Here is a 27,026-nt window from a genome sequence, read left to right on the forward strand (position 1 = left end):
CCTCTATATTTGAAATATATTTTAATCATAAAAGGAAAAAAGGAGACTATGCACAAATGTGGAACCATATGAAAAATTAAGTTTAGGGGTTTAGGAAATCTTGTGCTTTAATTTAGTTTCTTCAATTACAGAAATATAAGGCCAAAAGTACCTCAGTACATCTTGTAGGTCTTCTTCCTCCAAAGCAGGATGTGCAGATACATCTGCCAGTCCTGATTTCCAAAAGTGAGGTCTTTCTGGTCTCCCCAGTCAAGCTGTTTCCAAGCTTTATTATCCTTCACTCTGAGAGAAAAATCTTCCTTCCTGTAATTACCCACAATTATACACTGTGTTTATCTGGACCCAAACTTTATTTTGCTTCTTCTGGCAACTGTCCTTTGTGTGCTTCAAGACAACTGTGCCTCAGACACTTGTTGTTTCTGTGCCCTCCCAAAGTCCCTGTCACAGGTTACATTCCCCGTGTGGGTTTCTGGTATAATCCAGGCACCATTTGCTTTTTAGTTTTTAGCTGCATGATACAGTTCATTCATTCTCATTTTGTAATCTACTATCTCACTTTTTTGCTCTTCTCAGTCCTGCATTTCTGCCTCTGACTGGTTCTGTGATGTCCTTGGCCTTAATTAGTTTTATCCCATTTTTTTTCCATACCACTGTTTCACTTAGTCACAGTAATTCTGATTCTGTTCCTGTTCTCTAGCATACCTGCATGCCTTCCCACTTTGGTGTCATCTGCTGGCTTCAAAAGCATTTCTCCTTGATAAACCCTTGAATGGAACCACACCCAGGACAGAGCTCTGCTTCTTCCCTTTTCCTATCATTGAAGGAAATAAGACAATTTTTGGACACAATTTATTCCTTTTTTTTAACTCACGAAAGCTGGAGTTAAGCTATCTATCTAATAAAATTTTCAAGCTACTCTTTCCCTCCATTTTTTTAATATCAGGACTCAATTTATCATTCTAGTAAACCCTTCTCTCTTTGAGTTCCCTTAATCATTTCTGAGATTTTTGTCATCTTGTTCTCTACATATTTTATGATGAAAATCATTAGGCCTGGACTGCTTGAAATCACCTTAATTACCTAAATATTCTCTAACCTATTAAGTCCTCCTTTTCTGAGTTCATACCCTCTTTTTTTTGGCATTTAATGCATCAGACTTCTACATGTGGTTGACTCATCGTGTTAGTTAAGGTGTTACTTCCTCTGCCAGGTCTCTGAACATGATACACTGGTGCAGTTTTGCTGCAACAGAATTGAGGAGGTTATACAGACTGTGCAGCAGAAATTTCCTGTGCCCTTGCACAGCTCTCCCAGGAATGTCTGGGTTGCAGAGCAGGAGGTCGCTCAGCTCCAGGGCAGCTGAGTGTATCTGCCAGGCCATGGAGTGGCAGCTCAGCCCACACACTGGTGCCACCACAGCCAGACACAGGACCAGTGACAAGCCTTCCCTGGAGGTCTGTCCCACTTTTACAGGAAAAGCAGTCCTGGCAATTCTCTTTCCTTAAAGGACTTCCATGTGCCTCAGTATAAAAGCAGGATTTTAAACTTAGTTACGTTGCATTATTGCAGTTTCCTCCTGTAACACACATAGTAAGCTTGTGATCTGTTTATTAATCATAGAATCATGGCCAGTGGGGACGTGGAGAGGCATCCAAGCCAAATCCCTGTGCAGGGACATAAATTAAAATTGAAGTGTTTCTGATGGATTTTTGTCTTATCTGTTCTTAAAAGCTCTGCAACCCTTCTAAGAAGTTGTTTCAGCATCTAATTGTCCTAATAGCTAGGAAGGGTTTGCTTCTATGGTCTAAATAATTCTTGGTGCATTATTTTCTATCCTGTCCTATCCTAGTGGAAAAACTGAGAAGTTCATTTTCTTTTTTTCTGTGGCAGTCATGAATGTAGTGGCAGAGTGCTGTCTCACGTCCAGACAAGGTGTTCTTCAATATTTACACCATTTTCCTTGAAGTGATTTTTAACAAGTTAGGGAAAGAGAATAGCCTGTTCACTTTTGGAGCTGACAGAATGTGAAATAATATATTGATTCTGTTATTAACCTAAAATATGTTTGATCAGCTTTTCTCACTTTTCACTCCACAATCCTCCATGATGCTACATTTTATTTTTCATTACATTTTAATATTGTCACAGTTACAAGTTTAAACAGGATAAACCCAGAACCTATGGAAGAATCAAATATCAAAGCTAATATTTGATTTTTGTATAGTTTCCAGAATGCAAAATTTATCCCCGTGTGAGCAGACACAATTCTGTGGATTTAAGGGGGATACGCAGAATTATTATGAGTCTGAGCTGGCTTTTCATTGCAGTATTGGTTCTGTGCATATGCAGCAGTCACAAGTCTCCTGCCAGTAATATTCAATGAAAATATAAAACATATAAGGACACATAAATGAGGTTTATGTTGTTATAATAGAAAATAAATTGAGGCTGTTATAGTAATAATATGTACCAGACTTCTGTTTGCATAATTAATGAAACAAACGTATAGTCATAAACCATCAGTTGTAGAACATCAGCATTGCAGGATTTCCAGACTGAGGGTTAGATAAAGTGTTTTGTGTTTAACAAGACACATATGAAAACTTCAAGCTGTGACTGCAAGATACGAGGTCAAACCCTTGTGGAACCAAAAGGAAGAAATATTGGGATAAACAGAATTACATCTCAAAATGTATAAACTGGTGGAGTGACTTGAGGGAGGGAAGAGAGAAAGAATAATAGCAAACAACAAGAACATTATTCAGCAGAAACCAGAATCAACATCTTATTAAAGATCAGTTATTGATCCTTCACCTGGCAAAGAGTAAAACTTGAACCTATGGAGGGCTCAGCCAGAGGAGCTGAGGGCATGCAGAGTGATTTTTGCATGTGGTTTAATCATCTCCCAGTTACAAAACTGAACACTCTCAGTGGTATCAATGCCTTGCAGAAAACATGGTGCCTTTGAAAAAGAAAGAGGGACAGGTAACAAAGGAGGTGATGGTGGAACAGGCCACATCAGCATCCAATTCACTGAGCTGTTGCATTTCACCTGGCATGAATTCTGTATTGAAGCTAAATTCACTTTGAGAGTGAGTTCCTTCTATTCCAAAAGGTAGAACAGAGCAATACACAGCTATGATTTGTGTTTACATAATATCCATGCAAGCACAGTTTGTGTTATATTTGACTTGCCATAACTGCATGACAAGCTGGATATTCCAGTGCACACCTCTGCAGAGCACCTTGTTAGTTCCTGCCTACACACAGCACCTGGGCTGGCTTCTAACAAAAATCCATAACTCTGCACCATGTGCTGCCTGAAATCACATGCATTCCAAGGTGTTAAGGCTTAGCAGGAATGTTGGAATTAAAAATGAAAGGCATTAAAAATGTAGTTCTTGTACATAATGAAAGTGAAACTGGAGCTCATTTAAATACCTTTGCCAAGTGTCAGCATTTGACTTTTTACAAGATATATGTCTTTATGAAGTGAATAGAATATCTATAATTTCTTGTTCTTCTGAATTCTGAGTTTTCTGGGGTTTTTTCTCTATCAATCTGACTACATGATGTGAATTGGATGTTACTCAATACACGGCATCTCAGGCAAAAGGTGGGAAAAAGATCTTAGCAATAACTAGCATATGGGAACTCTGCTGGGCTGCATAGCAGAAGAAACTTGTAAGATCCTTTTTGTGATTGTGTGTATAAGAGCATTCCCCAAAAACTTGCACACGGGAGAAGATCTATGTGGGGAAAAGGACATAGCCATTGGCATATTTGAGATAATTGAAACCAATGACCAAATGCTTGTTAAAAGTTAGTTATTAATATTTATGCCGAGGTTTTCAAAGGAGCCTGGGGGAAATGTATGTTCGTGACTCGTTGAAATTCACCAGGAGCGGAGTGCCTTACTCCCTGAGCTCCTGACAAAAATCCCAGCCTTAATCTCTGTGTGACAATCTGATTCTGATGTTTTACAGACCATGCTACCAATAACAAGGATATGCTCAGGAAGCTGAGAAAATGTTGTGAGTGCTTATACTCAGTGCCTTTATTTTGCCGTAATTGTTTATAAGGCTTTAGATGAAAATTTGTGAAGTGAAGAAATTTCCAGCTGAAAACTTCATAGCTTAGGCTTCAGTCTGTGTTAGTGATGTCAATACACACATTAAACTTTGTAATGGAATTTATGAAACTTAATGAGCAAATTTTTATTGTGCTTTATTACTGTGTTGAAGCTGTCCTTCCTTCCTTGTTTTTCTTTGCCTACAGCTACAAATAAATTTGACGTGCCATATTATTACATTGTCCTACTTCACCGTAGGTTTATAATGTTACCTAAAGCCAGAGCCTCTACTTGAAATTGCTGGCCAAAGTGGTATTTTATCATGCCTTTTGCTCAGAATGATATATAAAATGCATCCAATCATTTTAAAAATAAGTTGATAGCGTATTTCTTTATCACACTTATTTCTAATGTTATTGCAGCTGTAAATCTCTAACTAACCAAGGCAGACCGGTCAGGTAATTTCTAGTGATAACTCTACTGAAGACTGACTGTAGCACTGGGAACAAATAGAAACAGGTATTGATTGTTTAAACTATCAAATGGCTGCTTTTGTTTAAAGACACTAAGATCTGTGTGACTATGCAAATTCACATTATACTCCTGCACTCCTGCTGTCATGAAGCTGATTGCAGAAGTGTAACAAAAGGAAAAAAAATTACTTGTACTAGTATATCTGTGAGTCTGACTCCATAATCCCAAACTATTTTATTTATAAGGTATCCAAGAGTAGAAATAATTTAATATTTCAGCATCTGTTTTATCTAATTGCCTTCCCCCAAAGCAACCCCCAAAGCCCAGGTTTTTCTACAGAACAGAAAATTTTGCCAGGTGGAAGATTCTTAGTGGCACCAGCAACCTCCCCACCTTTAAGAGTTGGCTTCTTCCACATTACTGTTCCTATGAACTATCAGCTTAAACCACAGGTCAAGTGTTCTTATAGACTCATAAAAATGTACTGTAAAGAAGAAACTGATTGCTAATCAGGGAACTATTGTAGCTAAGCTACACTGTGTTATAATACTGGAATAGGATCATTTCCATCTTTCAAAGGGCAGTATTTTAACAGTGATGTTTCTTTCTACTGAAAACTGTATTTTGAACCTCAAGAGCTGTAGCAAAGCTGAGACAAAATATGTACAATTAACATCCTGTTAATGTTCGAGGTGTAAGTGATAAGGTGACTGTATAGATGTAAACACTAACCCAGTGAGAGATGAACAACGGTATCACTCTTAAATGTGCTGAACAATGGGCCCCAACTCAGGCCCACTGACTTGTGGGCAGTTTGGCTCCAGTGCCTTGTATGTGGTAAATAATGCTGGCCATACTCAGCAACCTCAGGCTTCACTGTCCAGCTGAAACCAGAGGATTCCTTACTTGCTTAAAGAAATGTTTATTTTAATAAGCCTTTAAGTTCATCTTAGTGTATGATTGAAGGGCTCAATACCTCTGCCCCTGTATTCTTCAAGAATATGGTCACTGAAGGCCAAGTGTTACTGGCATAGCTCAAGGTCCTCTCGGCTCTGACTTTCCAGGCAACCCAACCAAGCCTTTGTTTTAATGAGTAAGAATGCTGTGTTCTGGGCCTTGGAGTTCAATTAGCTGTGGGATTTTAATATTCTTATACCTGATTGGAAGTTCAGGTAACAAGCAGAGCTGGTTGAACTTCTTTCCATGTGAAAATGTAGGAAAAAATAATTAAACTGAAGAAAATTGTTGGGTTTTTTTATTACTATTTTCCCCCTGCCCCCACTCTCTTTGGTTAATTATGACACTCTCGTTTTCCAAATTTGAAAGTTTAAAGAAAAAGAAAAAAATCTACATTTTCATATTATTCCATTCTACTGTGATTTCAGTTGCTCTGCCCAGGGCATGAGAACACAAGATTTAATAGTGACCACAAATGATAACATTGGTTAACTTGGCTTCAGAAGAGTCTTTCAGCTTCTCCTGTTAAGAGAAAACCTCTGACACTCACAGATCATGCAATGAAGTGCTCACTCCACCGAACGCTTCAGTTGCACTTACTGGCAACAGAGTTTCCCAATCTATTTTTATGATAAATATGCCCCAAAGCTGTATATGTGCAGGTTTCTTTACAAACTTTTAAAAATCTAACTATTCAACAAGCCATTATGCAAGTTGTAAAGAAGCTGGTAAGCATTGCCAATCCTGTTAACATCATTGTGAGGAACACAAGTGCAGTAGTAGTCATCTGACAACAGGAAACAGGGCAAACCCTCCTCTTCCTAAGCAATTCACAAAAGTGTCATCTTTGTTTTGCAAGTGGAATGGCACCTTTGTCTTCAGAAACGTGTAAACTGTCACTGCCTGAAGCGTCAAGCTGAGCCTTGTCGTGCCCGTTTATATGAGACTGATTGTGTAGGACTAATCTACAGGCTTTGAAACTCCTGCACTTGCTAAATCCAGTTGAAGGCTGAAAAGTGCTTGATAAATCCTTAGAGTGCTTTAACTTTGAAGAATTCTTTTGCAACCGAGACAAATAGGATTAGTACATGTGGCCTTCCACAAGGGAGCTCTGAATCTCCCTTTCACTGACAGAGCACTCTTGCCATTTTTTCTCCCATTGGCACTTCTTGATCAGAAAGGTAGAGATCAATAGGTTTGTAACAGCATCTTTTTAGCTTGGCCATAATAAAATATATTTTGAACTTTGTATTACGAGACTGTGATTGAGACCTTTCTAATTTAGCTCTAAAGCATGTTCCAGCACACATTTTCTGATAGAGAAGTGTGCTGAAGTCAGTGGAATGCTTTCTAATAATTTTCAGAGCCTCTGGATCAGGTTTTAAAATTTTATCCTGTTTTTATTTCTTCTTTTTATTTTTTTTGCTATGGCATTGAGGTTCCAGCTCAATCACTGAATATGTTCTATTATTATAAAAAAAAAAAGAAAAAAGAAACAAAGCTTACATGATCACTGTAATTAAGGTTTTAAAGATTGTTTGTCTCACAAGTGCTTTAAATGACTATTTTCAAAATGAAACTTTGCAAGCTGCAGGAGCCTAAGCAGTGTGTGGTCCCTTAGCAGGTAGTTTCACCTGTGTACACAAGTGGCATTTCCTCTCCATTTGCTGAGAGGGCTGGCAACCATCTCCTCATATATTCAGAGGAGAAGCAGGCCCTACTCTGGCAGCTAGGAGGTGTAAGCAGGATGGAAAATCAAAGCCTTTTACTCACCACTCCTTCCAAATGTACGTGTATTGTGACCCAGTTTGTAAAAGCAATGGAGAACCATCCTGTATGCTGAATATTGTCTGCAAAGCTGAGAGGGATTTTGCTGCCAGGGAAAATGCCTGGCAGGTTACACTGCCTGGAAAGTTACCTCATTCATTTTGGAAGTGTTTTAAGTCCGTCAAAAAGAATTCTGTGCTAGGACATGGAAACACAAGTGCCTGAGTCACACAAAAGCCCTGCTCAGCCTCTTCACTGCCTGGGGAGCCTTGGCCCCTTCTGAAAGGCGGTGTGGCCATTTGGGCTGAGCTGAGAGCTTGTTCCCCCTGCAGCTCGTCTGGAAAGACAGACAAGGGGTTCTTGCACTTGGCTGTCCCAAATGAAGACTTGTTCAGAAAACATGAACACAAACTGACAACTCTGAATCCTATCAGTGATCCACTGATGTGCTCTGATATTGGTGTGGCTGCTCCTGATCCCTGTAGAACATTCAAGCACCTCAAAGCATTGTTCTAGAAATGCAAGACTGCTCCCTATGCTCTTTTCAAGCTGAGGAACATCAAAGCCTCATTGTCAAAGGAAACACTAACCAGCATCACACTGCAGGCTCTGTCCAAAGTTGAGGTGCCTTTCGGCCCTCAGGTGGGATCTGGCCCAGTGCATAGGGAACTTTCATATGATTAGGCCCAGAGAAACCAGGGGTGAGTGAAGTGGGTATATTTGAGTAGAACACTCACCATGCTGAGAATTGCTTGAGTACGAAGAGCAGCACAGCAATGATGCTTCTCAGCACAGCACTTCAATGCAGGTGAGCTTGAGTAGCCCATTCTGATACCATGCTATATGGAATAGATATTTGTAGAGAAAGGCAGAACTTCAGAAACAATTCTCAATTTACCATGTCCTATTCCTTCCCTTAGGTGTTTTGCACCTCACTCATTCTTCTGTCTCCAGTGGATTCCCTTCATAACCATGATTAGTGAATTCTGCTGTCAGGATTGACTGCATTTGTATCTGGGCCTTACTCTCCTGTGTGGTCTCTAGCACACAGAGCTTTGTGAATAACAGTAAATTCTTTGGCTTGCAACATTTTTCATATCATGTTTAGCAGAGAGGAAAAGCATCTTTGACAGCTCTGCAAACTCTGTCTTGAGATACAATAGACCTTTACATCACTGTAGTTTAAAAAATTAATAATATACAGTTTAAAACCTCCCTACCTAAATAGTAACATGACAGATTTTAAGCAGCTTTAAGCCTCTCTAAAGTAAACAATACTAATATTTAAAAATTGTTATTTCAAGCTCTTTCCCTTTTATTTTTCTTTTTTTTTCCCTTTTTTTTGGTAAGTGGAAACCCTGCAAAGATGGCAAATGTCTATCTTTTCCATCACTTCACAGAAAAGCAGCAAAACATACAGAAGAAAAGCCTTTCTCTCTGGCTGATTTCCCAAATGTACTTTGGGTTACCAACCACAGTTGAGAGGCTGCTGGAGCTTCTTTGTGCAGGGAGAAAGTGCTGAAACAGAAAAAGCATTGAGCAGAATATGCAATGACTTTGTCACAATTATGGGCATCAAACACAGGGTTTTCAGACACAATCCTTTATCCTGCAGATGTTTCAGCTCAGTGTGTTGATCAGCACATTGCCCCAGGAAATTGCCTTGCTGATCAAAAAGTGTCTGTGTGTGCTCCTCTTGCACATATGTAGCATAGTCTTTTCAGGACAGCTACTAGTTTGAATGTACAGGAGTTACAAAATTGTAGACAAGCAGTTGAAATGCTCTACTGGTACACCTTGACTCATTAAAATGCTGCATCTATAGTAAGCAAAAATATTTGCCATCACAAGTAAGATTTAGCACTTACAATGTGTGTAGGAACATAACCTTTGCCTCTTGGTTTAATCCTCTGCTTTGCAAAACAAATGCCTTTAGAGATATCAGGAAATGCAAGCTCAGTCATGGTAACATTTAGTTTTCCTTTCAACTTCTGTATATAAAATCTGCCTGTGAGTGAGAATTTTCTTGGTACTGTAAACAAGAGGTCAAATCCTTTCCTGTTATTATCTCTTTCACCTAGTTGAATTCACAACAGAAGAAAATTTAGTTTTAGCTCTGTATTTATTGTCTTTTTTGCTAGAACTGTGGCCACTATATAAAAGTGGCCAAGTGTTAGTTGTTTCTGTGCCAGAAATAACTTACCTTCTTCACAAAGCTGATCAGTGAATTTCTGCCTTTTCTTTGTCAGATACTCACCTTGTACCATTTTACAACTGAATTTTGAAGATGCTGAGGGCCAGCAGGCTCCTGTGAACTTAACTGACTGCTGGAATGACTTGACAGAGAGAACCCATCTTTCATGTGAGCACTCAAAAATGGGGTTTCCATTAGATCCTGATTGTGATAAGACTGCAGGCCACAAATTGCTCCTCCACCAGTCTAACGATTAAGGGCTGAACATTTGGCTCTGGACCTTCTCGTTCAGCAATCTGGGCATTTAGTTGAGACATCAGGTTCATTGTTCCAATCATGGGAAGTCGTGGCTATAGGGAAGGTTGGTTATTGGCAGGCAGAATTGTCTATCAGAAGTACCTTTCTCCCCATTTGCTACTTTCCTTTGTGTTGGCATCAGAGGGTGGGGCTTAATACTAGTGGGAAGACCTACACTCATAGTGTGTCAGGGAACACAAATTTGTGACAAAGAAACACAAGGAGATGCACAGATTAGCCCACCACCTGTGGACAGGGGAGCAGGAGTCTGTACTTACCTCCTGAGAAAAGAAGAATAAGGAAGGATTGTCTCCTTTCTCCCCAGTGTCCTCATCTAACATTCTTCCTCCTCAGATGAGCCAAGCCAGGGGGGAAATTGAGGAAGTAAAATATTTTTATACCTTGCAAAAGGGAAGGGGCGAACAAACTCACTGTTTCATAGAGAAGCAACATGTGGTCATAATTCAATCTAGTGCTCACTCATTAGCCCTACAAAGCATTTGCACTTTCATTCAGAAATTGGATTTGGGAAATCTGACGTGTTCTACTGTGGACCAGACGGGGAAGTTCATTAGAGAAATTGCAAGGCTAAGTCCTTTTTACCTCAGAACAAGTTTTGGATTTTGTTAATCAGGTACATTTGTCATTTACACTGATGATAAACATTTGACAAGTAATCAGCTCTGGGAGGAATGTGATTTACTGCTACAATTTGGGTTTGTGCTAATAATAACAACAATGTTTGGCACCAGCATAGCCAGTGTAAGCAAAGGATAGAACAGATTTTCCAAGCTCTAGCTAGCTCAATGTGGTTTTCTATGTCCTGATGAGAAGGGCTTGCCAAATATAGGCTTGCTGGGATCAAAAGGACATGGAAAAACAAGAGCAGAGTCTTGGTGTGACTTTGTCATTGTGGTTAAAAATGAATTGTTGGGTTTGATAGGAATTCTCCCATTTTATTTGTCTTGGATTTAATTTAAGACTAAGCTTTTTGAAGCAATGTTGTGAATGAATTTTATTTTTGAAGATAAATTTGGGTAGAATTCTGAATAAACCATGTTGAAATATTTTTCTTTTATTTTTTTTTTCTTGTAGTAAATTAAGCATTTGTTAAGGTGATGGTTGGTTTGGGTTTGAGGTACTTTTGCCTTTCATAGAGTTTTTTCTCCTTCAAAAGTAAAGAAGAATGAAAACTTGTAAGTGTAAAACTTTTGGTTTGGTTGCAAAATCCCATCCCCTTCCCCAGTAATCCAAGTTTAGTCGCTCAAACTTCTGTTATATTGCCAACCTGTCTGTGGTACAGACCCATACCTGTTTGTAGTGAGAGTAACTCCCGCCAGGTCCATCCCTGCGCTCCTGGGCAGCTGGTACTTCTTCAGCAGTTGGGATACACAGAGTCAATGCAGTTTCCTTTCTAAGTCAGTTACTCTGCAGATTCCAGGCCAGATTCAGAGCGGTGTGACTGACAGAAGAGCAACTTTGCCATTAAACAAATGGGAATCCTTCTGGTCCATGAGCACTCTGATGCTCCCGACGAGGAGCAGCCATTCCCCAAGTTGTGCACTGGGGCAGGGGTTCTTTTTTACGGCTGGTTGCTTAAATAGCGCAGCTGAGACCCGCGTGGCCCTGCTGGTGCAACATGATAGGGCTCAGAGGGCAGCAAAGGTTACATGCCATTTTGATGATTTTATTCAGTTTGATTCCTAGCTTTTCAAGACTGCAGCCCAGCCTACCTCTGTTCTGAAATCTTTCTGATAGCTGTGTCATCTCAAAGAACTGTTGCCAACATATACTTGCTTCTTTATTGAAGAATTGTTTTTCTTTCAGGGGCACCTGTTTGGAATGAAAATACTGGTTTTGTAATTACTTGAGTGTTTTTCATTTTGTGTGAATACCAAGTCTGGACTTTCTTTTCATTCTTTCTAATGCAACCTCTGCAATATATTTGATTGATAGATTTTATTACTATGGTTACTCCAAATTTACACAGCAGATTTTATTTGTGAGAGTAGTATCATGCTCTGCCCTCATTCAGCCTACTTTGTTTGTTATTGTTTATTGTGGGGGGAGCGTGTTCCATTGCTTTCCTTGAAAACAAACTTGCTGCAAACAAGGAGCTTCTCATGTCTGTAAGTCCACTGTGTTCTGCACTGCTACCTTACAGAGAGAAGAATCTTATGTACTGGAGGACAAATAAATTTTGCTGTCCACAAGAGTTAAGAAATAAAAATCACAGAGAGCTTCCATCTTATTACATGGTGCTTTTTTCTTTCTTTCTTTTCCCTTAATTTTTATTAAAAAAAAAAAAGATTTTGCAGTGCAAGTCACAGTGATTTACTTGCATGCTGCAGGCTGATTTAGGATGCTTATTCAATCAGTCTGCTTCTAATGACACTAGAAATACCATAATGGATGGAACATTCCTGCCTGCTCTAAATTGGATTAGATGGTTTACTAATGTAATACTGGCAAGCCAAATCAGCCTGTGATGCCATGGGAATTAATCTATAGGGAATACTTGATCTCTAATGCCCATGTGCTAGTTGAAGTGCAGTCATATCTTTTGATTTAATAAGCCATTTTTATATTTCCCAACAGTATATGTGTGTTTGAGCAGGATGAGCTAATTGGTAGAATTACCCTTTTTAAATGAAACTTTGTAACTTGCTGCTAAATGGAAGACTACTAAGTACTTCAGTCTTAAAAGATTTGGCTGATGTGGATGCAGTTTCTTCTTGATAGCTTAAATGCTAAGGGCCACACAAGGGTTTGGTATTCTTTGTAAAGAAACAAAACTAATAGTGCTGATATAATTTATAAAGCACTCACCTGTTACTGAACTGAGAAGTCACAAAATATGTCTGATATATTCGATCTAATTTTATTCTCAGCCTCACGTGCTTGGTTTAAAAGTTAATCTTGACATATAGACATTCACAGATTGACTATCCAGTAAATTATTATAAAATAAGTTGTGAAACAAGATAAAATTACACAGTTCCTGGGTGTCACTTCCTAGGACTGCAGTGTTTGCTGAGGTGTTCCCTCAGCTGTCTAACCTTTGGCTGGCAGCTGGTTTGTGCAGGGAGCAGAGAGGCACAGGGGAAGGACTAAGAGAACTGTAGAATTACAAAGCAAAAACTTCCTCTCTGTTTAGGTGTGTGCAACTTTGTACACTTGTACATGCTGATGGCTTTTACCAAAGTGAATGTAAAATGTCTGCATTATGCCCAAGTAACTTTGCAGTTTAATAAGTCATTCTACACCAAAAGAAATCTGCTGCAAATTTGTGACTGATTTTGAAGACAGAGAGGAAGCCTTTTGGTTAAATTAATAATTTAATACATATATGTATGTGTATATACATGTTTCCTGGGTATAATTGCTATAATTCAAATAGCATAGCCCTCCAATTTAACTGCTTCCATGACTAATATTTCAGACTTTCATACAAAGCACATAATCATGAAATAGTAGCTACCACAGTGTGAAAATACATAGTTTTCCCCACCAAATTAAGCATGCTACACATCTAAGACAGACACATCTTTCCTGTTCCCAGAATTATGACAGAAACTAAACTGAATATCTTGACTAACACCTGGTTTTGACACACTTCCTATATGCCATAGAACAGCTGGGATTAGGATTGCCAGTTATATGTTTTGAAGTATGCACCAGATAAAAGCACATGTTTCTAACCTTGGCTGTTCACAAATTATCAAACCATAAGATAATTATATACTAATAAACAGGAAAAATATTTCAGATATTTTAATGGTTTAAAATATTTGTTACTACTGATATCTTTTTACAATAAATGAATAAATCTATTTAAAAAGTGCTTTCACAAACAGCATTATAAGAGCAATAAGGTTTTTACAGTTTTGTCTGGAACCCATTTTCAAGAAGCAGCATAAACAGAAATCATGAGACTATTTGCTCTTCTGTGTCAGATGTTCTGGAAAACTTATGCAACCTCTGTGTAGCTGGAGACCAAAATGTCTGTCAGTTCTATCACAAGTACATCTTTCTGCATTAGAAGTTGTCTATTCATTCTCTGGTTCACTGATAATTAGAGTGAGATTTCAGGCATTTTGCTTCAAATGATGATATACCAAATATATCAAAGAACATCAGACCATCTGTTTGACTTCCCAGCTGTTTTAGGTGGCAAGAGATCTTTGATCTTTTGACTGCTACTGAAACTTGTCCAAGGACATCATCAAACATTACTGTATCAGCTGAAGTCTTTCTGGAGTTGTCTTATCTTTCACTAGACCAGTTGTCTTCAGCTGACATCTTTAAAATAGAATAATTTTCACTGGTACTGTGTCATCCTGAGTTGCACACTTTATCCTTAGGTGAAAATCTTGCCTCACTATAATGGTCCATATCTCTCTTTCTCACTTTGTCTTGTTATATAGTCCAGAATCTCACCTGTGTGTATGAGGAGACATAACATTAAGTAAACAATTGTAGAGATTATTTCCTGTGGCTCAATTGGTCAATCATTGGGGTTTTTCCAGCCAGGAGTTTACTGATAGACATAGACAGCTGGTTTTGGACTTAGTCTGCTAGCTATAAAACATTGCTAGCAATGGGAAGACACTTGTGGTGATAAATCAAGTTTGGGAGAATGGCTGTGCATGATTTGGTGTGTTTGTGTGCTACTGACATGAAGGGACACCTTTTCAAATACCATTGCTTGAATTGTGTACAAATATTTCTATGCAAGAGCAGAGACCAAGTTTTGCATTTAACCAGAGCTTTGCATTTGTTTGTGCATCAACACTTGCTGACTGGTCTGTCTTGAAGTACATCTGAGATGTTGTTATACTGGAAGTCTGACACTGAAGGATATTTATCATGTGTGTGTTGCTGTTATGCTATAAATTTTAGTAGAGCCAGTCAATTTTAGAAGAAGAGTATAGTTAGAAATAAAGCTTTAGCTACCATTTACAAAACATGCCAGTTCGATCATGGAGTAATTATTTTTGACTAAACTTTTGAATAATGAAGAATAGCCTAAGTAATAGAAATGGAGTGATGTTATCCATTGGAGTATCTGAGTATATTTTTACCTATTGACATATCTCTGCATAGTGCAGACATTCCTGATACAGAGTAGAGGACACACAACCTTCTTGTCATAACTGTACAGACCCCTGGGAATCTGACTGATGCTTGATACTTAGAAACTGCTGAAGGAAATTTAAAAATGTAGCCATATAATTATTTATCCCATGTGCAGTGATTACACATATTCTATGAATGCATTTATTCAGCTTGTCATGTAGTGATTTGCAAGTAATAATGACTTTAAATGGAACTGAAAATAACAGGGAGAAGTGCTAGAGTAGTTCCAAATGCCCAACAACAAGACCTTGTGCAGTCAATTCAGTGACTGGGACACTTCAGGCTGTGTCTCATAACTCCAAAAAGCTATTATTTTGAGGGCATGTTTTACAACTTTAACTTCTGATCATCCAGCTTATGTCAAGCTCATAATGAAAGATCACTATGTTTTGGACAGTTCTGGAGGCCCTTTACATTTCAGATTTGAAACAGTACTAACAGCAGCAGAAATAATGATGTAGTCATTACGCAGCTATATGTGTACATAAGATACTTACTTTGAGTTTAGCATTCATTTCCCTGTGTACTGTCCAAGACACTCTAAACATTTTAAAGACCCTGCTGTAAATCTATCCCTGATATTTTCCACAACTCTTTAAAGTCATGAGAAAACAGGCTATGAAACCTTTGCTCACCAGTGTCTGTACATAAGCTGTCTGAAATCTCTTCTAACTTTTCTCACTATCAAGCAGTGTAACTCCTTCCAAAGACACCTGACTTTACTGACAGAGAGGTATAATGAGAAATTGCTGCAATAAATATTTCAAGAAATGTTCTGATGACACTCAGAGCCACATAAGGGTGGAGTCAGTAAAGAGCAAAATAGCAGCAAAGGAGCAGCTCCATTCCATGCCTTTAAGGCCAGCAGGGTGAGTGCTGCTCCTGAGAACCTCTCAGTGTGCAACAGGCACACCCTGCCTTGTGCAAGAGGAGGAAAACTGTAGCATAATGGTGATGACTTGGAACAGCACAGGAATAATGTTCTGGGTTTGTGTTCCACCACTTTGTACTCCTTGACTTTCAGAAGCAACCATTTCATAAAAGTCATATTTGCTTTCCTTTGATTTACAATTATTGAAATTTTAATAAGGATTGTGCAGCGACTCCAGACATCACATATTGTCAGTGAGAAATTATAACTTTATTGCAGCACACACTGACAGCCAACTCATAAAAATGAATGACATTCTATATCATAACATCTCGTAGGCTGTTCAGAATGTTAATAGCTCACTTCATCTTTCTTTAGCATAATGAGGCAGACAGTGTACCAATACTCAACGTGAAAATGAAGATTAAGAAAATTTGAATTGAAACAAGAAAGTAGCATTTAGCAGAGGTTCAGGCAACATTCAGATAAAAAGTTTCAATTAAAGTATTCTTAGGGAACCCTTTATCACTGTACCAAGGCTTTGTTACCAAAGACCAACACATACTACAAAAAATATAATTTCAAAATGCCTTTTGAAATGCTGCTTCTGAAAGTATCTACAGTCTTTCTCTTATCCCATATGGTACTCTTTTTTTATTGCAGACTCAATTGTGTAAAGTTAGATTGTTTTAGAATAATCTAATTTTCCATAGTAGATCAAGCTAAAATTGGAAGCAATATTTAGGAAAGGGAGGTAGACTTTTTTAGAACTAACTTAGATGATACTTTTTTAGTGCATTTCTACAAACAGGTGAAAATGTTTGTAGCCAACCACAAACTGTTGCCATATAAAGCACTGATGGCTCTGAAAAGAATAGTCATAGATCTACTTCTTCTCCAAGACGTGCAGTTTCAGCAGCAATATTTGTGATACAGAAGGATTAGTAAAAAATAAAGAAATGTAAAGCAACACATCATGGCTGATAATGTCAGGTTGCATTACAGACTGATTTTTACTTCTTTTATTAGCAGTTCCAAATGTACCTACCCCAACATAGGCAAAGAGGTCCCTTTACTTACCCAGATCTGGCAGTATTGTTAATCAAAAACTCTTAAGTCACTGCAAGCCGTGGTTAAAACACCTGCAGGCGCACTATCGTCAACTATGAACATGTTTCTCCATAGGATGAGCCTGGATCAGCCAACTGCAACTACTTACAGGAGTAAAATTACCCAGTAAAATAAAGCAGCTGAAGTCGCTGCTGGCTTTAATTTTGGTGATGATCAAAGAGAAACTCTCACTTCAGCTTTTTAAAGGCTCCTTCTTCAGCTCTATTTGTATCAAAATTAAGGATATATTAAGTTTTGGAAAAATCCTAAACCAAAATATTTACCTTTTCTTTTCAAATACAGTTTTATGGATCTGCATTATCTCAGTGCAGCACCTGAGGCAAATGTAGTTTTCTCAGTGTGGAAATATGTATTGTATCTGCTGGAAAGGGATTCATCCCATGCTCTGGATAGAGCACAGCAGATTGATATTCCTTCTCGGAACAAGATGGCAGATTTAGTCCTTTATCACTCTGAAAGGCATTTTCAGTGGAGTGTGAAAAATGTCAGATTGGTACAATGTTTCATCCATCTCAGAAATATTTGTTATTAACCAACTTACTTTGGGGTCCACTGCCCCTCCTGGTGCAGGTTGTTGGTGCTCCAGGACCCCAGTCCCAGCCAGACTTCCTGGGACAGAGACCTCTCTGCTGTTGGAAGTGGCCATGGGTCCAGGACAAATTGTATTTTTCTCAAATCCCATTGGTAAAGAGGATAACTTAATCTCCAGGATTGTTTTTTACCATTATTCAAACCAAAAAGTGATTTCTTCTGAGCACTCCCATAACGTCTGACACCTGCAATGTTGTCAACTGATGTACATGAAATAACAGTAACATCCTGGAAGCACTACTAAAGACACATCCAATTTTCAGCCAATTTAATTGAATTTTCTCTCCTCGTTCCAAGTGCAAAGAAATTAGCACTGTATGTTCCAGCTAAAACAGACACTCCTCGTGATGTATGCTCTCTGTGGAGATCTGTCTGCTCAAATTTAACGGTCCTCCTCTGTTTGTCTGAACTGCTTTGGCTACTGCTTTTCTCACCCTTTTGATTTTAAACTGTTATTCCTTCAACATGTTTTTCAACTCACGCCATTTGGGTTTTCTTTCACAACCAACTATTCATTCTGATTTGCCACCAAGTGGCCTAAGCTGACTCCTGATTTGATTCTTCACTCATTAAGACTTTTCATTATGGATGATTTTGAAATTTATGCTGATGCTTTGAAACATCCACTCTCAGAAAAATCTGATGATTTGTTGAAACTCCCCAGTTTATCACATTATGTTAATTTTCCTACTTGCAAAATGGGCCATACATTAGTATTGGGTATGTTACTTAATCTTCATCACAGTAATATATTACTCTTTTTCCCTTCGTATTTGTTTCCTCATTGTGAAACTGAGGGTTTCTCTCCCTCTGCTTGCTTGTGCTGTGGTATTTACCAGCTGCCCACGGCTCAGGGGTAATTTTAAATCAATGACCCTGCATGCAGACAGCTCTCAGAACCAGCCAAAGCCACATCCTTCTCTCTCCCCTCTCTTGTGTCCTCTGTGTCTCCTCATTCCCTCAGCAGGATGGAATTCCTGCTCACAGTTCCTTCCTCTTCATTCATTTTGTTCAATATACTGTCAAGCACATAGTAGTCATATTGATATTATTGATATTTATTGCTTTCCCCCCGCCCTCCATGAAATTAAGATTCACTTCTCTGTTTCTGCAGGTAAAAAAAGGTTAGACTATTTCACTCTCTTCTGATGGTTTTCATTGTTTTAAGTACTTTGTATCCATTTCTAAGTCTAATCAACCTTCTGCTGGATATTTCTGTTCACTCAAGGTCAGCTCCTAGCTTGCTGGATTATACCTGCAATTACTTTTAGAATTAAGAAAGCTTGGCTAGTCTGGCCAAACATAGTGATTCTTAAACCAATCTATACCATTCCTTTTATTTCACTGGTAGTTGAGAAGGTGGTAGTGAAATAGCTTTTGCAGCAACTTCATGTATTTGATTTTATCTGTAAGTCTTAGTTCCCACATCTGATTGCTCATTGGAAAAGCTCAGAAGTAATTCTCTAAGCTAGTGAGTTTAATTTATCCCTGTGTCATAAGTGAGTTCAGCTTGGGGCTGGAGGTCTGGTGCAGATAAGTCCTGCTTTAGAGGTTATCTGGCTTTCTCCAGGGTTTAGGAAGCACAGCTGCAGTAGAGACTAACCAGAATGAACCATTGTCTGGCATTGTCATGGGCACCAACAAATGTATTGAAGGACAGAGCCAGCCATGTATATCAGCTGATAACATAAGGATTGTCTCCCAAGCTGATGGAGTCACGTCTCACACCTGCAATGTGAGTGAATTGTATATATGAACTGTGCACTTCAGCTGATGAGAGGTAGGGACTGTCTCCTTGGTTGATGAAATCAGCTCTCACTCTTGCAATACAAATATTGTATTTCTGTAAAGCAGAAGTTGTTTGGGCAAAACTTATACACATGGGAGGGCTTTATGTGCCATGTTTTCATTTGAGGATGATTGCCTTGAATTCATGAGAGTTCAGTGATGTAAATCTGGTGAAACCTGAGCAAAATTATATGGATTTTCTGATTTTGCACCAAGTCATAGAGTTCAAGCTTCTCAGCTGGGAGTGTGCAGCCAAAAAATTACTCTGCCTGATATCTCTGTTTTCCAGTTTAACAAACTTATTTTTTTGTGATTCAGGTGTCTGTGATCTTTTCCTTCTCACTTGGGATTTGGACTGGTTTATCAAATTTTGGGTTTCTGTCTTCTGTTAATATTTATCTAATGCCATTTATCGGAGAAATTATTATTGCAATTGCTGGATGCCATTTGTGGTCAAAACACAGAAGTAACAGTATTCATATACAGCATTGATGGTGTCACTGGCAGGCAGAGAATACCCACATACACTTTCCATGTTTTACAGATCTTGAAAAGTGGTTGATATTTTGCATAATTATCAGAGAGATACTTATGGATAGGTGGCTTCATTTTCTTTTAAACCCCTGAATTTGTGTAGTCTGTTCACAATCACTTGGATTTAGTGCATACTGAAGCTCTGCTACCCAGGAAGTTGCTGGACATTGCCTTCTGATGGGAAGTAGAGAATAAATCTTATATTTTCATTTTATTCCACACATGACCTTTGCTTTTGCTTTATTAAACTGCTTTTATCTCGACCCACAAGGGGTTTTTTCCATATTATTTTCTCCCTCCAATCCTGCTGAGGAGCAGAGTGATAGGGTGGCTGGGTGAGCACCTGGCATCTGGCCAAGGTCAACCCACCACACAAGGATATATTTCTAACTCTCATTTCAGGTACACAGTATTGTGCTGTTATTCTCAAAAGCATTGACTAAAACTTCAATTGTGTACCTTACCATTGCCTTGTCTCTTTCCTTCTCTGTTCAGTGAGGTGAAAGCTTTTCATGTTTCCATTAAAAAAGAGCATTTAAATACAGAGGAAAGAGGATGTTCTATTGATTTTAAAAATACAATTTTGGTTATTAAAAAAAATCACAAAAATATGTTGCATTGGTATATGCTCATCAAATATGTCTCTGCTTTAATACAACATATCCAGCAGCAAAATGGCAGGTGCAGAATAGTCACATAAAATCAGTCTAAGCTGAACATACTGCCTGAAAGAACTTCAGGATAAATATCCTGATTTTTAAACTGCTGGAACAAAACTGAAACCAACTCAATTAACGTCTTTGTCTGTCCATGTCTGTTTGCTTATGCGTAAACAGAAAGAAGAATATTTTTCTCCTAAATATGATGTTACAGATCTCAATTAACATGCTTTCATTGTCTCAGCAATAAAATGTTTTCTTCTGTTGGTCTAAATCCAGTGTAAAAGCTACACAAGGGCAACAGCAGAATTACGCTCCATGGTGTTATTAGAGTCCAAATAATCATATCTCAAATCATAGTTAATAATCACAACTCCTATCATAGTTAATTTCGATTAGGGAATTGAATTTACAAAATAAAATTATGCAGCCACTGTTGTCCATAAGATGAGAAAGGACAATGGGAGAAATGTGAGATTAAACACTTGCTAAATTATTATCAATTAACAAATGCAAACCCCATCATACTGACAAAGCATTAAGTAGCCTGGAACTATTAAATTGCAGTCTTCAAAATGTCAGAGATAGGGAAAGGGAAAAAAAAAGGCTTTTCTGAGTTGTTGCAAAGGAATCTTCTGCCACCTTTTTAAAGACAGACCCAGTGAGACAACACACTGCTCTTAAGGCTGCAAATATGAGTGTTGTTCTACTTCTAGTGTTGTAAACTGTGTGGGTTTGATTTGTGGCATAAATTCAATGTTTCTTCCATATAGTTTTGGAGCTAATTTGATTCAAAACACTGTTATCTGAATGTAACATGTCCTAAAAAGCAGAACACAATGAATAAGAAATTTTGACTTTTCAATTGGAAGGATACATTCATTATACAACTGGAGTTAGCCTGTCTTAAATCTTCATATAAAGAAAAGAATCAAAAAGCTATGGAATCCTTTTTGAAAAGCACCCTGTTTTGGTAACAATAATGTTCTTCTGACTCTGCTTTTTATTACTTCTACTGCTGTGAACTCTCTAATGTTAGATGTTCTCTTCCCATTGTGGCTTAAATAACGTTATAGTCTCATTTAAAACTGTTATGTACAGTAAACTGTTCTGATAACTGGTGTTACAGTTCTTCTGTATCTGCAGATGGTGAATCCAACTATCCTGGCTTTGTCTTGAGCAGATTTTCTGTCTGTCTCTGTGTTGCAATGCACAGGGGACTCAGCAAAGAGGTGTTATGTCCATTCTATATATTCCAGACACAGTCAAACCTGTGCATGTTTTAGTTTTGCTCCAGTTCTGGTTGATACTTGGCTGTGGTGATTCTACTTCAACATCACAGTTCACATTTAGTTCTGATTGGAGGAAATAATGATGTCTGAAACTAGATTATAGGTGGAGTTTTACTTGATTCCCAGACTCACTTCTGCTCTAACCACCAACCTATTGTGTTCATTCTTCTTTCTCTGAACTAATAAATATTTATAAAGTAAAAGATTGGCAGCTGTCCCATGTGGCTGATTAGGGTATTTACCTGGAAAATTATCCTTGTTCTACCTAATCCAAAGCAGAGGCATAGTTTGGGTCTCATCTGACTGACTCAGCTCCTCAGTTGTTTACTATTTAAGTATTCCCTGCTGTTTTTTCCAGGACACACATTCCACACCTAACTTCAGAAATTGTCCTAGTGAAAATAGAACCTAGCAAATATCCTTGACCAGGTTAACCTTCAGCCACAACAGTGACTGAATATTCAGAAACCCCTCTACCATTGCAATCTGCTGAGGGTGGGCTGCCTTGCATGATGAAAATAATTGCTACCCTTGATAAATCCCTCCAGAAGTGCCTTCCTTACAATCATTATATCTGTCCTACCTTCAGTAGGCCTGAGGCTGTGACCTGCTGTTCAGAATCTTTTCTGGAATAAATTAGATATTGAAAAAATTGAGGTTTGATTAAAAGATGAAGAGCTGAGTCACTTCAGCAAACTGATAACCCACATGCTTAACAGTTACTTCCCTTGGCATCGTATCAGCTTTAGTCAAGTTGGTGTGGGGAGAGGTGGAAGAACCCTTTGGGAGGATGAGTTTTTTAGTTATGTGAACCAGCAGCTGTATTTCTGATATCTTAGATACCAGTTTTCAGCTTAGTGGAGCTGAAAGTTTTTATTTTTACAGCTTTCCACTCTACTTAGCTTCTTGCCAAGTCATAAAATCTAAGGCACTGCAATATTTAGTCTAATCATGTCCATATAGAGAGCTTATATCTGCAATATCCAATATAAAGGTGGCTTTGCATGGCTCCTATTTAAGCATCACTTGGCGATCCCTGCAATAAGGGAGGATAAGAAGAATCATCCATCGTCTAAGTGCTTCAGAAGGTGTAATGCATTTCTTTCCTACACCCAGGCATCTTTAAAGGATGATTATTCCTGACTGTCACTATGGCCTGCTGTAGCCACAGGTATTGGATATTATTGAGAACATCCATCAGATATCTCCCAATTCTAGCCCAGGACTACACCTGTTCAAAATTGGAACTGGTAAAAAAAAAAAGAAAGAACATGTGATGCAGTATTTTCCCACTGGAAAGGTTTACTGGATTTAAGTTTACTGGAGCATTTCAGAGAAATCTATTTGTTTTATCAATAATTGCAATGGCCATAGCAAAATTTACCTTTAAAAATTGTGTAAGCCATTGAGGTTTTAGTTTGTGTAATAGAACCTAATCAATTAAAACAAAAATGAATTGAAAAGCATTATTGAGATGAACTGTTTCTACGAAATTATTTCACTTATCTCTAAAAACATTCTTGCAGATTTTTTTTCATTCATGGGAAGATTGACATTTTTTTGTTTTTTTCAGATTCGAGAAGAAAGGCAATTTCATAATAGTGACAGATCTTTTGCAGAAATTGTACAGTTGAAATTCTGTGGTGTAGAACTTTGTTAATATATTTTGAATGACAGTGAAAATTGTGGTGGAAATATCACAAAAAGAGTGAAGCTGTTCAGCACAGTTTGTGATTCGTATGAGAGGTCTTGCTTTGAGACCAGCTCACTTTCTGTAGGGATTTGACGGCTCTAAAGGTGGATATAAGGTAGGACACAGGAATCACAGGACTAAGCCAGAGGCAAAAGCAGCACCCAGCAGTCAGGGGCTGGACAGGCAGGAGTGGGAATACAAGACAGATAGAAGAACTGATGCACAGCCCAATTACAGTGTGGGCAAAAGGCAGGGGGAGTGGCACATCTGAATAGCTTTCCTTCCTTTGTGGTGTCAGAGGTGGGCACTGTGGGAACTTCCATGGCAAGAGCTGTTACTGTGGCTCCTGCAGTCCCACCATGCAGCTCTCACAAGGCACAGCCTCTGGGTGAACCTGAGTGATTCAGTGCCTGTCACCCCCTGCTGACACCCACAGCATCAGAGAGAAACTCCCCTTTCAGCAAACGCCTGTGCATTGAAAGCCACTGGAATATACGTGAAGGGAATCAAAGCAGTTGATAGGCAGAGTTCTCAGACTGGGCTACTCCTGAGCTCTGAAAAGAAACGGACACTTTCCTAATCCAATAGAAGCAGAACACACTGAAAATAAATTTAGATAACACTATAGTAAATAGAAATTTTTTTAAAAAAGAAATCTTATAAGGTTACCTGCACTAAAAAAACACACTTGTTTTAAAAATGCATATTTTTGGTTAGTTAATCTGCTAAAAGTTTTGCTTTCCTTTTCAGAAAAAGCAAAGAACAAGAAAATGAATGGTTCAAGGTAACTTCATCTCTACAATTACTTACAAAGCAGTAAAGGATAACCTCAAGACTATTCATGTTGATGTTTTTTGCCTCTTTGCTGTACCCAGGTGGTTTAAACAAGTTCAGGAAAAGGCAGTCATCAATATAAACCCCTGGTTACTTTTTTATGGTATTTCTCCCTAAGTGCTTGGGTACTATTGCTAAATAAACTGTGCTTTAGGAATTTGACTGATCTTTTCTCCACGCTGGTCCCAGAGCTCCAGAGAGAAGGATTACAGTACATTTTACTGAAAATTTGATAATACCTGTAAGTTTGTAGTCCAGGTTACATCTGCATTACCTGGGATACTCACACTGGTTTTATTGAACTACTTTTTCTGGCTAATATAGATACTTTAAGTAACATAGCCAGGAGACCATGACGTTAACATAATTTGAAAAAGAAAATCTGAACAGCGGAAAATGGGAGACAGAACCCCACCCCAGCAGAGACTGTAGTACAAGAACTGATTCTTCAGACACAGTAGGGAGAGGAAGAGAGTTATGCAGTGGCTGTGGCAATTCTCTTTTTTTTAAAAAAAAAAAAAAACACCAAAAAAACACCCCCACAACATTGCTATAAGGCAGACAATTTTTTTTTCAAAGTATCTCTGAAACTTTAATCTTGATTTGATTGTGTCTGGCTTTCTTTTATTTGTGAATATTCCAACATCCAGCCTTTGATGTTACCTTTGAGCAGAGCCTTATCAGGTCCTGAAAATACCTTCACAGATGAAAATTTTTTTCTATTGTATTAGCCTGGTTTGGAAAGGATCTAATTGACCTGGTGTAATAATAGGTTTGACTTTAAAGTTTGAACCCAGATTACAGGGGTTTGCATCTCTTGGTTCTGTCTTTTGAACACTCAATCAAGAGACATTTTTCAGCTTCTAAAAGGCTTTTAGTTCATCCATACATATGGGCAGTACCTAATGGACCCTATCCATTTATTCACCGGTCTCCACAGCAGAGAAATGTGATTCTTTTATGTTTTACATCTTCAAATTGTTTTCTATTTTTAAGTCAAAATGAACAATCCATTTGTCTTATTTAACTTTTTAAGTATCTATTTGATGGTATTTTACATTCTTTGTGCTTTTGCCCTGCAGCATTAGTTCAAAACTTGCTTTAAAACGTGCACATGATTGATTTGATTTTTGAGACTGGGAACAGAAGCCAGGTTGCACTTCCTCTGAAACTGCAGAAAAGTGCTGAGGCCTTATTAGAGAAAGGGACTATTGCATTTGCCTTGCAAGGAAGAAGAGAAGTAATACTGATAAGATTTATCATGATGGAACTTGAAAAAGAATGGGCTGGATTCTTTTTTGGATCTCTGCTGGCTCTGCTAGGTGATTCTGTAGTCTGTAACTTGAGTGAGCCATGAAAAGTCAAGCCAACATATTTTATTGTCCATAGATCTTACTGCCTCAAAGGAGAAATATGATGATTTATTGCTGAAAAGCAGAAATAGATTTTGTATTTGCAATGCCTCTCCTATTTCCACTCCACAGGCCTGCATAATCGACCATGTCAGGTCAAAGCATGGCAAATGTTCTTTCCGGAGGAAGGCGCTGATTGAACTGTTGCAGGCTGATTCCCAGGCTGTGCTCAGGTGCAGGACTTCCTGCTCAGACACACACCAGGGGAGGGGAACTGGAGCTCTGCACTTTACAGATGCTGGGCTGGGTCTGAACAACCCGACTCCGTGTTTATGCAGTCAAAATTCTCACATCAGTTAATGGGAATTGTGTGAGAACAAGAATTTAGTAAAAAGCAAGAATGGCAGGATTTGGAGCTGTACCAAAAGCCCAGGAAAAGGCTGTGCTTCCTGCCCTCTCAGTTAGAAGTTGGGTGTTGTGAAACAGTCAGTAATGCCAAGGCAGTTGGCAAGTGAGCAAGAGAGAAATAATAGAATTAAAGGAGAGAAGGACTTTTTGCAATTAAAATTGCATGTACTGGCATTTCTAGTATGTGGCAGAGATCCTGCACATTTTACTCCTGAGTAACAAAGAACAGAGCTGTGTATGTCACCATGGAAATGTAAATGGGGCTCCTTTGACAAACAGAGAAATGTATGCCATTCCTTTATGCTCAGATGAACTGTTAGTAGTGGGATGCAGAGAAGAATGGGATGTCTGTTACAGAAAAGATATGAACATGCAATTGTAGTACCTTGTTCTCCATTCTGTTAGATTTTCATTAGAAGCTTAAAAAATACAGGGAGAAAAAAAGAGAGGGCTTTTTTTTCCAAACTACCTAATTAATACAGTATTTATAGCAGGCAGTATAAGATAATAGTGATCAAACATGTGCCACAGAGCACAGAGGTAAAGCTATATATTTGTATGCTGTGCTGCTTCTACCTGGGCTGTCTACTTGTTAATTTTCCTTTTTTTCAAAAAGGGTGGATATTTATGAATGAAAGGAAATTTCAAAAGGGGTGGGAAACTGAGTTACAATATTATGAGGTTAATTGGAGATTTGTTTGTTTGTTTGTTTGTTGTTTAGTTTTTATGATCAACAGATGTTTGGTAATTTTTGTTCTGACTGCATCATTCTTTTCTTGCTTTGGGTATGGATATGTGTTGAGTGCAAGTTAAAAAATTAACAACAACCTACATTGGGAGCTCAAGAATTCATAGCATTGCTAATATTCTGAAGATACCAGCTTATATTTTTGCTAAGTTCCATTTGGAGCAGAGAGCTAGGTAATAACATCAAATATTTTCTCAGTTTCATGTTGCTGCTTTAACATATGTG

At 38.3% G+C, this 27,026-nt stretch overlaps 1 protein-coding gene across 1 annotated transcript in view; it reads left to right on the forward strand.

The window, feature by feature from the left end:
- The first annotated feature begins 9,579 nt into the window (after positions 1-9,579).
- The window catches only part of SEMA6D (semaphorin 6D), a 251,320-nt gene continuing 233,873 nt past the window's right edge, over positions 9,580-27,026 (forward strand). The window contains exon 1 of the mRNA XM_071568758.1: positions 9,580-9,632. The gene's annotated coding sequence lies outside the window, so the exon portion shown is untranslated. The remainder of the gene's footprint in view (positions 9,633-27,026) is intronic.

The sequence above is a fragment of the Pithys albifrons genome, chromosome 13 (genome assembly GCF_047495875.1).
Source record: "Pithys albifrons albifrons isolate INPA30051 chromosome 13, PitAlb_v1, whole genome shotgun sequence".
Lineage (NCBI taxonomy): Eukaryota > Metazoa > Chordata > Aves > Passeriformes > Thamnophilidae > Pithys > Pithys albifrons.